This window comes from Haemaphysalis longicornis, unplaced genomic scaffold, assembly GCF_048455015.1.
Source record: "Haemaphysalis longicornis isolate Haplotype H1 unplaced genomic scaffold, Haemaphysalis longicornis Haplotype H1 scaffold_5, whole genome shotgun sequence".
Classification (NCBI taxonomy): Eukaryota; Metazoa; Arthropoda; class Arachnida; order Ixodida; family Ixodidae; genus Haemaphysalis; species Haemaphysalis longicornis.
Genome location: NW_027526385.1, coordinates 146,859,579 through 146,872,870, shown reverse-complemented (window position 1 = coordinate 146,872,870; position 13,292 = coordinate 146,859,579).

Here is a 13,292-nt window from a genome sequence, read left to right as displayed (position 1 = left end):
GCACTGGAACGCCAACGGTTACCGGTGCCGGAAGGCTCTACTACAGCAGACAGTTCGTACAGCGGCAGAACCACCAGACATCATCACGATACAGGAGACGCACATGGAGGATCCCCCCAAGCTCCTGGGATATCGCACGCACGCATCGCCTCCTAGCGGCCGTACGCATGGCAAAGGCGCGGCGCAAGGAGTCTGTACATTCATACGGAAAGGCATCACCTTCACCCCACTCGACTCTCCGCTCGGAGGGGCGACATCACTTGTGCTATGCGCCACTGAAATTGTGATTGGGAAGCGGGATCGGGAGTCTCTCACCTTCGTCAACGTGTATAGTAATCCCCAACATGAGGTCAACGTTTTAGAACTTTCTTCCATAAGATCAAGCAAAATGTAAAGGACGCCCCCTGTATCGTTGGTGGAGAGTTTAACTCACCAAACAAAGAGCTTGGTTATCCCCGCACGACGGCTAATGGACGGAACCTCCTGGAAGAATCTGACGCAGCTGGCTTTAATCTGCTCACCGACGCCAGTCAACCCTCTAGACTAGGAACATCCACGGCGCGAGACACGACCCCGGACCTCGTGTTCGCACACCTCCCGGACGGCAGGTCGGTCACCTGGAAAAATACTGGTCTAAACTTGGGAAGTGACCATTACATAATCGAGTGAGCCTGGAGCTGAGGGGAAGTCACGTTAACGCCCCCAGTCGCAAACACAAGCTCACGGATTGGCATGCTTTCCGCAAGCAAAACGTTCGGACCACCATTGACGACATCGAAGAATGGACAAGGGACATCACGGCGGCGGTGGAAAATGCGAGCACCGAGATTGACACAAGCGACTCCATTCCCACCATGGACCCGCACCTGGCTCATATGATAGAAACGAGACAATCCCTTCAACGTCGATGGAAAAGGAATAGAACTAACAGAAATTTACGAAAGCGCATCGCCCGACTTGGACGTGAAATTGAGGCTTACAGTCAGCAACTCTGCCGACAACAATGGCACGCCATTTGTAAGGAGGCAGATGGGCAGCTTCACGTCAGTCGTACTTGGAAGCTACTGCGTCACCTCCGAGACGAGACGCAGAGTAAATCTTTTCAACGCCACTGGCTAGGACAAATCCTGCACTCGGCAATCAAACATCGCGGAGAACAAGGGGTTCGAGACTACCTCAACAACAAATACCTGCCCAAGGCAGCGCAGTCCACACACCCGAGATATGCAGGAGCCGACAACCCCGAACTGGATGCGGACATAGAGGAAAGCGAGGTGCGTAGAGCCATCCAAGAGCTTAACTGCAAATCCGCCGCCGGCCCTGATCGAGTACACAATAAGACGCTCCGCAACCTCAGCGACGAAGCCATCTCGGCACTCACAGACTATTACAACAGGTGCTGGCGCTCCGGGTACATACCAAAGCAATGGAGAACGGCACGTACAGTTCTAATTCCCAAACCGGGTAAGCCGCCTAGCATTGACAACCTCAGACCCATATCCCTCACGTCGTGTATAGGGGAGGTTATGGAGCATATACTTAATAATATGTGGCAGGCGCACATGGAGGAACACGACAAGTACCCACCTACCATGATTGGATTCAAAAGTAAACTGAGCACTCAAGACGCCATGCTCCTTATCCAGCGCGACCTACTGGACCGCCCGAGCAGCACGGATTGCCGGGCGTTCTTAGGACTGGACGTCAAGAGCGCTTTTGACAATGTACTCCACTCCGCTATTTTGGCACAAGTCACAAGACTAGGGCTGGGAAAGCGCTCTTATGAATACATCCGAGCCTTTCTCACCGATAGAACAGCACAGCTCCATGTCGGACACCTCCAGCTAGAAGAGAGAAGATTGGGAAGTAGGGGAACACCGCAGGGAGCGGTGATCTCCCCCTTTCTCTTTAATTTAGTTATGATTCCGGTAGCCGACAGCCTGGCCGACCTGCCCCACGTCCGGCATACCATCTACGCGGACGACGTGACGCTGTGGGTCGCGGGTGGTGCGACCGGACATATCCAAGACCGGTTACAGGAAGCCGTGCACCGGATAGAGGGATGCTTACAAGGAACAGGACTACAGTGTTCCCCCCAGAAATCAGAGTTGTTGATCCTGCCTCCACCAGGGCACTGGAGGAAAAGCGCTGAGGAAGAAGCAGCCAATATCGTACTCCGAACAGGGGACAATGGCATCATCCCTCACGTGTATAGCATTCGAGTATTGGGCATGCACATCAACGCAGGCAAAGGAAACACGCTAGCGATTGACCGCCTCATCACGAAAATAGGCATCGCCACTCGTCTCATTAAGCAAGTGGCTAGAAAAACCAGGGCATGCGAGAGCCCAGCTTGCTGCGATTGGTGCAATCCTTCGTCATAAGTCACGTCGCCTATGTCGGAGCTTTCCACAAATGGTTACAGCATGAAAAGGATAAAATCAATGCGGCCGCCCGTAAGGCGCACAGGGCGGTCCTGGGTCTCCTCCCTAGCACCAGCAACGAAGCCCTAGCACGGCTAGGCGTGCACAATACTTTGGAGGAAATCGGAGAGGCACAGCGCATAGCACAGCTCGTCCGCCTAAACGCCACGAAGGCGGGCAGAATAATACTCCAGAAAGCAGGGATGACCGCACCAAACGAGTTTCCCACTGAAGAAGATCAACCGAACGTGGAGAAAAGGCAATTGGCCGCTTGACCCAGCACTTGACCATACCGCCGCTCCCTCGGAACATGCACCCAGAGCATGACAGGGGCGACGGGAAGCAAGGGCCAAAGCACTGGCCCGAACGTATGAGGATGACGCCCAGGCATACTACGTTGACGCGGCCATGTACAAGAACAAGCCCCACACCTTCGCACTCTCTGTCATACGGGCCTGCGATGGCAAATGCGTCACAGCCGGTAGCGTATCCGCTCATACGGCAACGCAGGCAGAAGAGGCGGCTATCGCGCTGGCGCTAACTTGTGAGTTGGACAAGGCCATCACAGTATTGAGTGACTCACGCTCCGCCATTGTCGGCTACAGGAGAGGGATCATTGGGCGACCCGCCCATGGACTACTGCCCACAAATAGAATGGCGCGGGCCCACATTAGGTGGTTCCCGGCGCACATGGAAACCACTCTGGGAAGGACGCCAAACCGCAACGAGGAAGCGGACAGAACTGCGCGCGAGCTCGCACACCGCGCAGTCACCTCGCCCCCTCTCTTGCGATCGGAAGGCAACGATGAGGAAAACGAACCGCACCCAGCATTGAGCTTCGGTGAAGTCCTTGCCTGGTATCGCGAACAACGCCGACAAGCACCGAAGCCTCATTTGCTTCTGAGTAGAAGTGAGGGAGTGTTTCTTCGGCAGCTGCAGACTGGTACAGCGCTCACGCCAGCTCTGGCGCGACACATCTGTCCGGACCTCTACCAGAGTGACGTGTGCTGTGTGTGTAGTGTGGTGCGCGCGGACCTGCCTCACATAATGTGGGGGTGTGACGAACACAGAGTGAGGGGTTACCCACCGGAACTACCACAACATGTCGTGCAAAATATGAACTCCCCGACTAGGGAGCTTCAACTCATGGTGATCCAGCAGCTGGAGACAGCTCTGGCCAGGCAGAAGCGCGGGCGGCTTCCCGATTACATCAATGGTCGGACCCCCCAGCGCCGATGCCTCCGGCCGGACGCGGCCCCGTCTCCGGATCGGCTTTAACACCAACAGCCGACGGTGAGGGCGGAACCCTGTGTGGTGATCCCCCTCACCGATAGTGCAGGATAACCAATAAAAGTCCTTTCTCTCTCTCTCTCTCTTCTTGTTGCTGTTTTTGTTTGTTTAGGCTGTTATTTTCATTTAGCATCGGGTCAACGCACTCTTAGAGGGGGGTTAATGCCGCGAACCATGCATTGGGTTTGTTTATGCATGATCTGTTTTTACTGCCCGGCTGCGCCCGGCTTTGTTTTCTTTTTCCCAAGCGAAGGGCATGTTCCATTCTTTATTTTTATGCTGCACGGGTTCTCTCATTCGGATAAGGAGAGCGTTTCGCTATTACGTCACTGGCCTGGAATAGTGTTCTTTGATCTACAATGTTCAGGATGTAAATCAACAGTTCCAGAAAATCTCGCCCCGAAAGATAAAAGCCGGCAAAGCAAAGCCTGTACACGATCGGACTCGCGGACACCCGTATGCGCTCGTCACTTTCTGACTCCTGCGTCATCACCTGTATATTCTTTGAGTTGTTAGGGGAGCACAAGTTCGTTCTAACAAACTTGATTTCCTCGAAGCAACTGCCTTGTCTTGGCTTTCTGACAATACCTCTTAAAACACAACCGAATTGGTATTCCCCAATTCGGAAAACCGAGTGCCGTTCGTGGCAAACACTGCGCACAAGGAGCGTTTCTCTGGCGGCCACATCTGTGTATGTGATCTCTACATTTTGTTTTCCGGCCCTTAAAACCAATCCTAACGTACCTTTGCCGTACGACCACTTAATTCCTTTGGGTCCGGGTTACCCAGGAGATGCTGTCGAACAAGTTTATCAAGCCGTGCGACGGAACCGCGCAATCGACGTAAACATTGTCCGAAGAGGCCAAAAACATTCGTCGGTAATTCAGACGACAAAGCTGTCCCTTCAACGCACACACCGGTAGGAGCAGGCAGTAGCGCGCGGACAACGCTGGGCAATTGCGCCCCATGGCCGCGCCTTCTACACTGTGCTTGGTGGGTGAAATCTCCCCTCCACTTCCCTATTAGTGTTCGGAGTTTCTTGTCACGCACGCCACGTAGAAATCGTTGGCTGGTGGTGGTAGAAAGTTTCGCTTTAAAAGGAAATTGTGAAGTGAGACAGAAACCAACACGAAGAACCAGCGTTTCGTGAGCACCCGTTTTCCTGCAGCAAATGAGGGGAGGCTACTGGGGCATATCATATTGCGTTCCACAACTGGTGTTCTAAGGGCAAATACTGCTTAGTACCGCTACCGAGGTTTAACTGCATCTCTACTGCCCCCTGCAACGTGCATGTAAAGGCAGCTTCCACTAGGATTCTACTAGATTGTGAAAAATGCAACGTCGGACAGACGAGACGCTCATTAATGAACCATTGAAAGAGCAATGCGCAGCCGTAAATTCATTGGCGGGGGAGGACATTTGGTAGATCACTGCCGGCGTGCTGTGGCACGCCTATCTTTCAAGGAACACGCATTCTCGCAGTTTTAGGAGTCAACTGCAAAGAGAACCCTTCGAGGCATTCTGTATTAACAAGGGGAATCACGACTCCATGAGCACACCCTGTCTGGCGTTTGAAACTAAAGAAAAAAGCCTATCAACAGCTTCAATCGAATTCTTTGTGAAAGCTGTGGCTTCCGTGTGCTTTCTTCGCGTTTCTGCGCAGGTTGTATGTGTGTTGCCTTTCTTGTCAATGATTCCACAGTTGATTTCTAAAGCTCGTTACGTGTCCCGGCCTCTTCTTTGGTTCCCGTCTAGTTCGCGTTTTACCATTTTCAACAATCGTTGGCAGTTTGCTCGCTCCACAGGCAATACCCGCCGCAAGTGACTTCCGCGTCCCCCTCCACCCATTTCCGAAGGCGGCCCCTGTGTCAGCCTTGTCTTACTAAAGCTCTTGTTTGATTCCTACAAATGCGGATTGCAAACAGTAGAGGAGATTAGACCTCCGCTTCTACTAAGCAAGATGCTCGACCTTGCAGTAATGGCCGCAAAATACAGATTTTTTGCAAGGGTCAGTCTGTCTATATAATCATATAGGTCAGTAATCCGCTCAGAAAGTAGCACTCAACGATACTTTGTTTGTGTCTAGGACTGACCATTACAACACTGGGCTTTCAGACCTTGAGAAAAATCGCGCTAATCTACGTGTTTGCTCGAAGGAACCAAGTGCCTCCTAAAAATAAAGTGATATGTTTTAGAAACCGCACAACAAAGCACAAAAATCTATTGTGTTTTTCTGCACACGTCAAAATGAGCAATTTGTTAGTGCTGGGCTGTTAGTCGGGTATTTTTGGGGCATAATACCTGGGAGTGTTCGGTGACGGAAACATTTGCTGAAACACACATTTTGGATACAACTATAAGATACACAGAGAGTTGGGTGTTTACGCTTCAATACTAAGGTGTTTCTGCCCTCATCAATTAGTGGGTGGTTAATCCAAGCTGTAGGTATTACCGAGAATATATTTTCCAGAGTGTATCCGGAATTTATTATCCATATGATACTCTCCTTTCTGGCATGTGCTTTTTTAAATCTTTCTTCAACATAGGAAAACATAGATATAAAATTATAAATAGTAGTGCAAAAGGTTACGCTGCAAGGTAACTAAAAATAGTTTAAAAGTTCCCTAAATCAGCTGGAATGCTTACTTTTGAAATCATATTTCAGAAATCGCTCTTTCTCATATATTTGTGGAAAGGTGATTACATAGTGTGATGATTGACATCCTCGGGCATTTCAAAAACGTGGTAGCAGACGACGGCGGTGAACACGCGGTCCAAGATAAGGAGAAAGAAGAAGGAAGACCCCCGGAAGCACGCCGGGAAGAAGCAGCAGGGGAGAGTGCGCCGCCGGTTCTAGCGGCCAGACAGCGCTGCAGGAACGGGGCAAAGATTGCGCAAAGGAGGCGGTTAGGAATCGAGCTAAGGGCGTGCTTGCACCGAGCCCAGAGAACCGTCCCAGGAGCTGTTCTGGAGCTCCCGCTGTTGCCACCGGGGGTGCCTGTTCCCATTAGCGTTCCGGCCCAAGGTTTGTGGACGAGGCCTAGACTGGCCAGGCACGAGCGCGTGTGTAGTGCATACCAAGGTGTGACCAGCTCAGCTTTCCCGTCTCCTGGTGCGCACCGTCGTTGCGGGAAATGTATTCGGCCACTTCGACGCGTATTGTGGAACTCAACAGGATCGACCCACAAATTCTAGGCGTCGAATCGACTGACCATCGACGACACCCCGTCACAGCATAGAGCAGCCCATGACGTGAGCGTTTTGTTGCTTTTCCCCTCTTTGAACTTGTAGTCGGTCTTGTGTATTTGTTCCCCTTCACCTTGCGTGTGTGCTTGAGTTTGTTGCCTTTTAGATCCCTAGACTATTTTTGGGTGTTTTTGTGTCTGCGTCAGAATATGTGTTTTTGTATCGTTTTCTTGCCTTGGCGCCACTTTTCGTAGGTCCACCTACCCGGTTCATATGCCCGCCTGCTTAACATGCGCCCTCACAATTGCTTGCCTCCGCGACAGCACTGCGTTCTCTGTGATGATGGTTTGATTTTATTGGCGCAAGGCCGACATGGGCAAAGAGCGCCAAACACAAAGTGATTTGATGAGGAGAGAACACGAAATAACATCAGTTAAAAACTATGAGCATGGCTGGTTTAAAGGACCAGGGTGAAGAACAAGAGTGGTTAAAAGATAAATAAGGTGGCTTGGGTATAGGACCAGGGGTAAAGCTATGCGTGGTATGAGATGAGTTGTAAAAAGTGAACTTCTGATCGGAACTTAAAGGTGCGCTGAAAAGAAAACATGGCATCATCTCCTAAGAAGTATGATGGGTGTGGTGGAATTTGTCGTGTGTGTAGTTGAGGGAAGTGTTTGCGTCGTGTAGTGTCGAGTGCCTTACATTGTATGAGGATGTGCATTACGGATAGGGCCTCTCCGCACCTGCTGCAGAGAGGTCTTGGAGATCCAGTGAGAAGGTGCGAGTGTGTTGCATGAGTGTGCCCTATCCGTAATCTAGCCAAGGTGACTTCAGTGTATCTATTGCGTGTGTCGGTGGTGTATGGTCCCAATTGTGGTTTTATTACATGTAACTTGTTGTCTGTTTGTTCGCTCCAGTGTGTTTGCCATGTTTTGCGAAGTTGTTGTCTGATGTGCGGTTTTACGTCGGTGTAGGGTAATGTGGTTATGTCTACTGTATTCAAGAGTGTAGCAGCAGCAGCCATTCGATCCGCTCCTTCGTTCCCGGCTATACCACAGTGGCCAGGGACCCAGCAAAGGACTAGTTCAAACTTGTGGACATGCACAGACATAACACCCTTGACTATTAGATTTACAACGTGCTTTTTAAGACTTAGTTGACGACAATGGCCGCACAACACGGAGGGAGTCTGTATATATAATGGATTGTGGGATGTGACTTTGAAGCATATGATTAACAACAAGAAGTACACCATAAGCCTCTGCCGTAAAGATACTGGTATTACTGTTAAGAGTTCTAGTGACATTAAGGCCGGGCCCATGCGCCGCGCTGGACACAGAGGTGGCAGTTTTAGAGGTGACCGTATAAAATTCAGAAAATTGATACTTCTGCTGCAAATACAAGAAGTGCTGCAGAATTGCACATGTGGGAGCTGGGTTTTTATCTACATGTGTGAAAGATGTGTCGCATAAGACAGGGCGGAGATGCCATGGTGCTATAAAATCTGTTTGACAACTTTGTATGGTGTCTAAAAAGGAGACCGAAAGCTCTGACACTTCCTTCTCTAACTCTGTAAGAGAAGGGCGCAGAGAACGATGGTCGGTTTAGGATTAGTGCAGTCATAGACGTATCATAAAAAGCTGATTTAACAGGATGGTGTGGCATAGATGAAATTTTAAAAGCAAAAAGGAGATCTGTGTATGCTCGCTGACGTTGTAGGTTCCACTTATTACACTCCACATAGAGTCTTTCGACCGGGCTAGTCCGGAAAGCGCCACATGCCAGCCGGAGCCCCAGATGAAGCACTGGGTCCAGAATTTTTAGGAATGTCTTACTTGCTAACCCATAAACAACACTTCCATAGTCAAATCGTGAACCTATCAGGCCAGTAAAAACACGTGAAAGAAGTTGTTTGTCAGCACCTTATGAAGAGTGGGAGAGAACCTTCAGTATATTCATAGCCTTTAGGCATTTACGTTTAAATTGGTTTATATGTGGAATGAACGAGAGCTTTTTGTCAAGGACAACACCTAAAAACTTGTGTTCATTTCTGACTGGAATTGAGACATCATTGAGTTTGATGTATGGATCCGGCCGAATGCCACGCCTTTTCGAAAACAAAACACAAGTACACTTCACTGGATTAAATTTAAAACCTTTGCTATCTGCCCAGCCAGCTAGCGTGTTAACACCAAGCTGGACTTGGCGCTCGCAGATAGACAGGTTACAATACTCAAAGGATAATTGCACGTCGTCTACATAGATTGAGCAGGAAATGGTTGGTGGCAGCGCCTTCCGAAGAGAGTTCATTTCTACAATAAACAAAGTGCTACTCAAACCTCTACCTTGCGGCACACCGTTTTCCTGCACATGAACTCTAGAGAGTGCAGTTCCGACTCGCACGCGGAACGTTCTTTCAGACAGGTAACTGGCAAGCGTGTTCATCATGTTACCCGACATGCCAAAGGACTTCAAGTAGCTGAGGATGCCGTATCGCCAAGCAGTAACATACGCCTTTTCAAGATCAAAGAAGACGGTCATACAGTACTGCTTGTGGAGGAACGCATCTTTGATATAAGACTCTAATGCAACGAGTTGATCGTTGGTAGGTCGCCCGCCCTGAAGCCTGCCTGGCAGCTCTCGAGAAGACCATTGTACTCTAAGAAGTACACGAGTCTCCTGTTTATCATCTTCTCTAAGAGCTTACAGAGGCAGCTTGTCAGGGCAATGGGGCGATAACTGGCGGGAGAGGAAGGGTCCTTCCCTTCCTTTAGGAAAGCCACTACTATGGCCTCCCTCCAAGAGCGTGGAAAGTGCCCCGAACGAAATATTTTATTGTAGAGGTGAAGAAGTGTTTCAAGCGTGTCTGCATGTAGGTGTTGTATCATAATGTATGAAATCCTATCTGCACCTGGAGCTGAAGGTTTACAAGTACCGAGTGCGACCTTCAGCTCATGGAGTGAAAAGGGGGTGTTATAAGATGAGTTCGGCTTATTACTGTCTCGCAAGGACTTCTTCTCACATGATGCTTTGTGTTTAATGTAAGTGTTGGTGTAGTGTGGTGAGCTGGACACGTGTTCGAAGTGTTGTGCAAGCGTGTTAGCCTGGTCTTCGAGTGTGTCCCCTGTTGTGCTAACCAGGGGCAGGCTGTGTGTCTGTTGTCCTTTTAGCTTGCATATTCGTGTCCAGACTTTGTGAGTGTCGGTGTATGAGTTGATGGAAGTGAGGAAGGCGCGCCAACTCTCCCGTTTCGCCTCACGACGCACACGCTTCACAAGAGCCTTTGCCCGTTTAAAGGAAATGAGATTATCTGGCGTGGGGTACCGGCGAAGGACACCCCACGCCTTGTTCTGGGCCTCTCGCGCCCGCCTACATTCCTCGTTCCACCAGGGCCTCCTTGCGTTGCGGGAAGCACTGGAGGCCTGGGGCATGGACTTTTCGCCGGGGTCGAGTATGTGTGCCGTGACGATTTGGGCTGCTTCCTCCACGTGTAGGTGTTTTATGGTTGTGTGGTGTAGTTTAGATGTTTCTGTGAATGTACTCCAGTTTGCTTTATCATTATCTTATCATCTCTACGCATCGTGATGCGGCGCACGACTGTGACACCCTGATCATTTAGACCTTCAAGAATGTCGGCATCTGTCTCGTTAGAAGATCTGCCTCAGAGATCACACCCTGCGAGCTATTCAGGTTGCGGTGGGGTGTGACCCTGATGTCCAGATCGACTATTTTCGTCTGACCAAGAAGTGTGGTTGCCTGCTGCTGGTTTTTTTACTTGAACAAGGACTTCACCTGTGCGTTGTTTTTTGGCAATATAGGTTTTCCCAATTATTCCATCAAGGTATTTTGTAATCAAAAAAACTGATAGCGAAGCAAGAGGGCGGGCTGTGTCTAGAGATTCGATAGCAAGGAAACGAGAGTATTTGTCTGGCTTTGGGAAGCTCATGCTTGGAAGTGGAGGGAAAGATACTTCGGTGCGGCCCCTTTTCAGGGAGCGGTCACGTTTCGAGGGAAGTTTTGGATTTTCCATACAGCATAGAAAAAAAGCAGGGGACGGGGGTACTTTCTTCTCAAACCTTACCCTGATAGCCTGAGAGGTCCCGGAGCCCCCTGCCTGGTAAACAGACAGGGAGCCCATCCGCCGGAGCTTGACCTGGGCTCCGACGGCCACCGTTTGAGGCTTCTACCCTTCGCCTTTAAACACATCACCACGGTATGCTACAGATTATGTTGGGGGCTCGGGGTCCGCGGTGTCGCCAACACCGTCACCATAAATACTCAAGGTGCCCCGTGTAGGGCACTGCGTGCTCTGTCTACACCTACAGACTAAGCACACAAGTAGGTGCGGCAAAGGAGGATGTATCGAGAATGTTTGATGTTCATCGGCAAATTGTAATAATAATCAGGTCTAGCTCTGAAGGAATGGATCGATGCGGAACGGACGAAAGAAATGAACGGACGCAGGTCTAACCGCGTTGCGGCTAAAGAAGCCACAATGCGAGAGCCCTGAAACCCATAAACCAAGTTCGAGACCAGAGCACGCATAGATGCTGATCGGACCCTGTTAGAACTTAAGCTGTGGCTTCGGGAGGGGTCGCGGAGTTCTGGCTCGTGTTCCCAAGGTGTAGGTAGTGACTACGCATAATGCGCACAAGGCGTCCACAGTCCTCAGAAGCCCACTCCGGCCGTTATTGAGGAGTGAGATTAGCTCGACGCTTGCATTGAGCGTTTTGAGAAGGTGGCAACCAATAAAGGGTGGCCTTCAGATAAGTGGGCGTTGTCCTTGGACTTATATTTCACCAGTGAAGCCCTCAGTGCCCTAGGTCTCATGTCGTCCGATGATGCAATGGACTAATCAAAACTGAAGCAGACCCTTCTACAGAGGTTCAGGTATACCGAGGAGGGCTACCCGTGCCAGTTTGGAGAGTCCACGCTGCAGAACCGGGACACAGGCCACCAGTTTGCGGGTTGTATTTTGTGCTGCTTTGACAACTGGCAGGAGATTGCCAAAAAAGAGCAGTCTCACCCCGCGCTTCGCGACAAAATCTTGGCGGAACAGTTCCTCAACGGCAGTCACAAAAAAAGCTATTTTCCTCAAGGAAAGAAGCTGCTAGAACCTTTACCAGGTAGCCGCAACAACCTACCAGTACGTTGAAGCCGAAGATGTCACCAACTTGTCAAGAAGTCGAGAAGAGGAGGGGGGAAAGCAGGCTGAACTTCGGCCGCTTCTGATAAGCAGGACCTGAAGACCAGGCCTTAGGTCTTGTGGTGCAATAAGCAGGGGCATCTTTCAGCACACTGCTGGGCGAATTTGAAGTCTCCTGGTTCCGGCCAGTTCGACAAGAATGCCTTGTGCCGGCCGCAAGCTCCGACACCAGGCTGAAACTTGCTCAAACCAGCCAGTTAACGAGCGTCAAGCAGCGAGCTCATTGGCTGGAACAAAAAAATTTCTGATGGAAGCGTCGCACAAGTTTCTATGACGGCCGACTCCGCCAGAGTATAAGTGCGGAAACAGTTCACTGCCGTTTAGATCCTAACCTGTATTTCGAGTGTTTGTATGTCCGCACCAGAGAATATTCTTTTTCTCTTGTTCTCGTTCCATTACATCACTTTTCGTCGATACTCCCTCCCGGGTCACATGCTCGCCTGCTTAACACGCGGCCTCACACAAGGTTTAACACGAAATATTTGTACCTATGACGTGTGTGTTGTTACGTGATACCAAGAATTCAAGCACAATAAAGGATGCCCATACGGTCGTGATATGTCAAAGCACCTATTAGTGTGCTTCCATGTGATCCCCTTTTGATAACTTCGTGTGGTAACCAGAAAGCGTCAAACTTTCTTTTGAGGACCGTACAGCTGGAGTATTCAGAAATGTTTGGTTTTGCTGACTTTTGTTTTTGTTTGTTGCTTTGTTCTGTATCATATTTGTTTTAATCTGAAACCTTCCCTTTTTGTTCTTGTTTGTATGGGCTCTGGCGAGTTAAAACGGCACGGTGTGTGCAATCAGTCTGGGAATATTTTATTGCTTCCCGGCCTCGCCTCACAAGCCGACAGAAGGATTTCGTTTGCCCTCCACTACACTGGTGTAGATTATGAGTTAAACTAATCTTATCTCATATCATTTTCACGCTAGGGTGCGTCTCTACTCGTGAACGTTGCTATGAAGACAGTACAAACTATTTCGGCAAACCGGCGAAGGTTTTGCCGAATTATGTGAATTTCAATTGAATTAAATTTTTGTTCAATTTTTTGTTTCAGGATAAGACGGTGTTTTTTACGGTAAAATTGAAAACTTTTAGCCTCTTAAAACAGTAACTATTTTAGCTATCGCCGCAGTTTTGTGTCGAGTTATACATATTTTTGACTGCGTTGCAATTTTTTCAAATT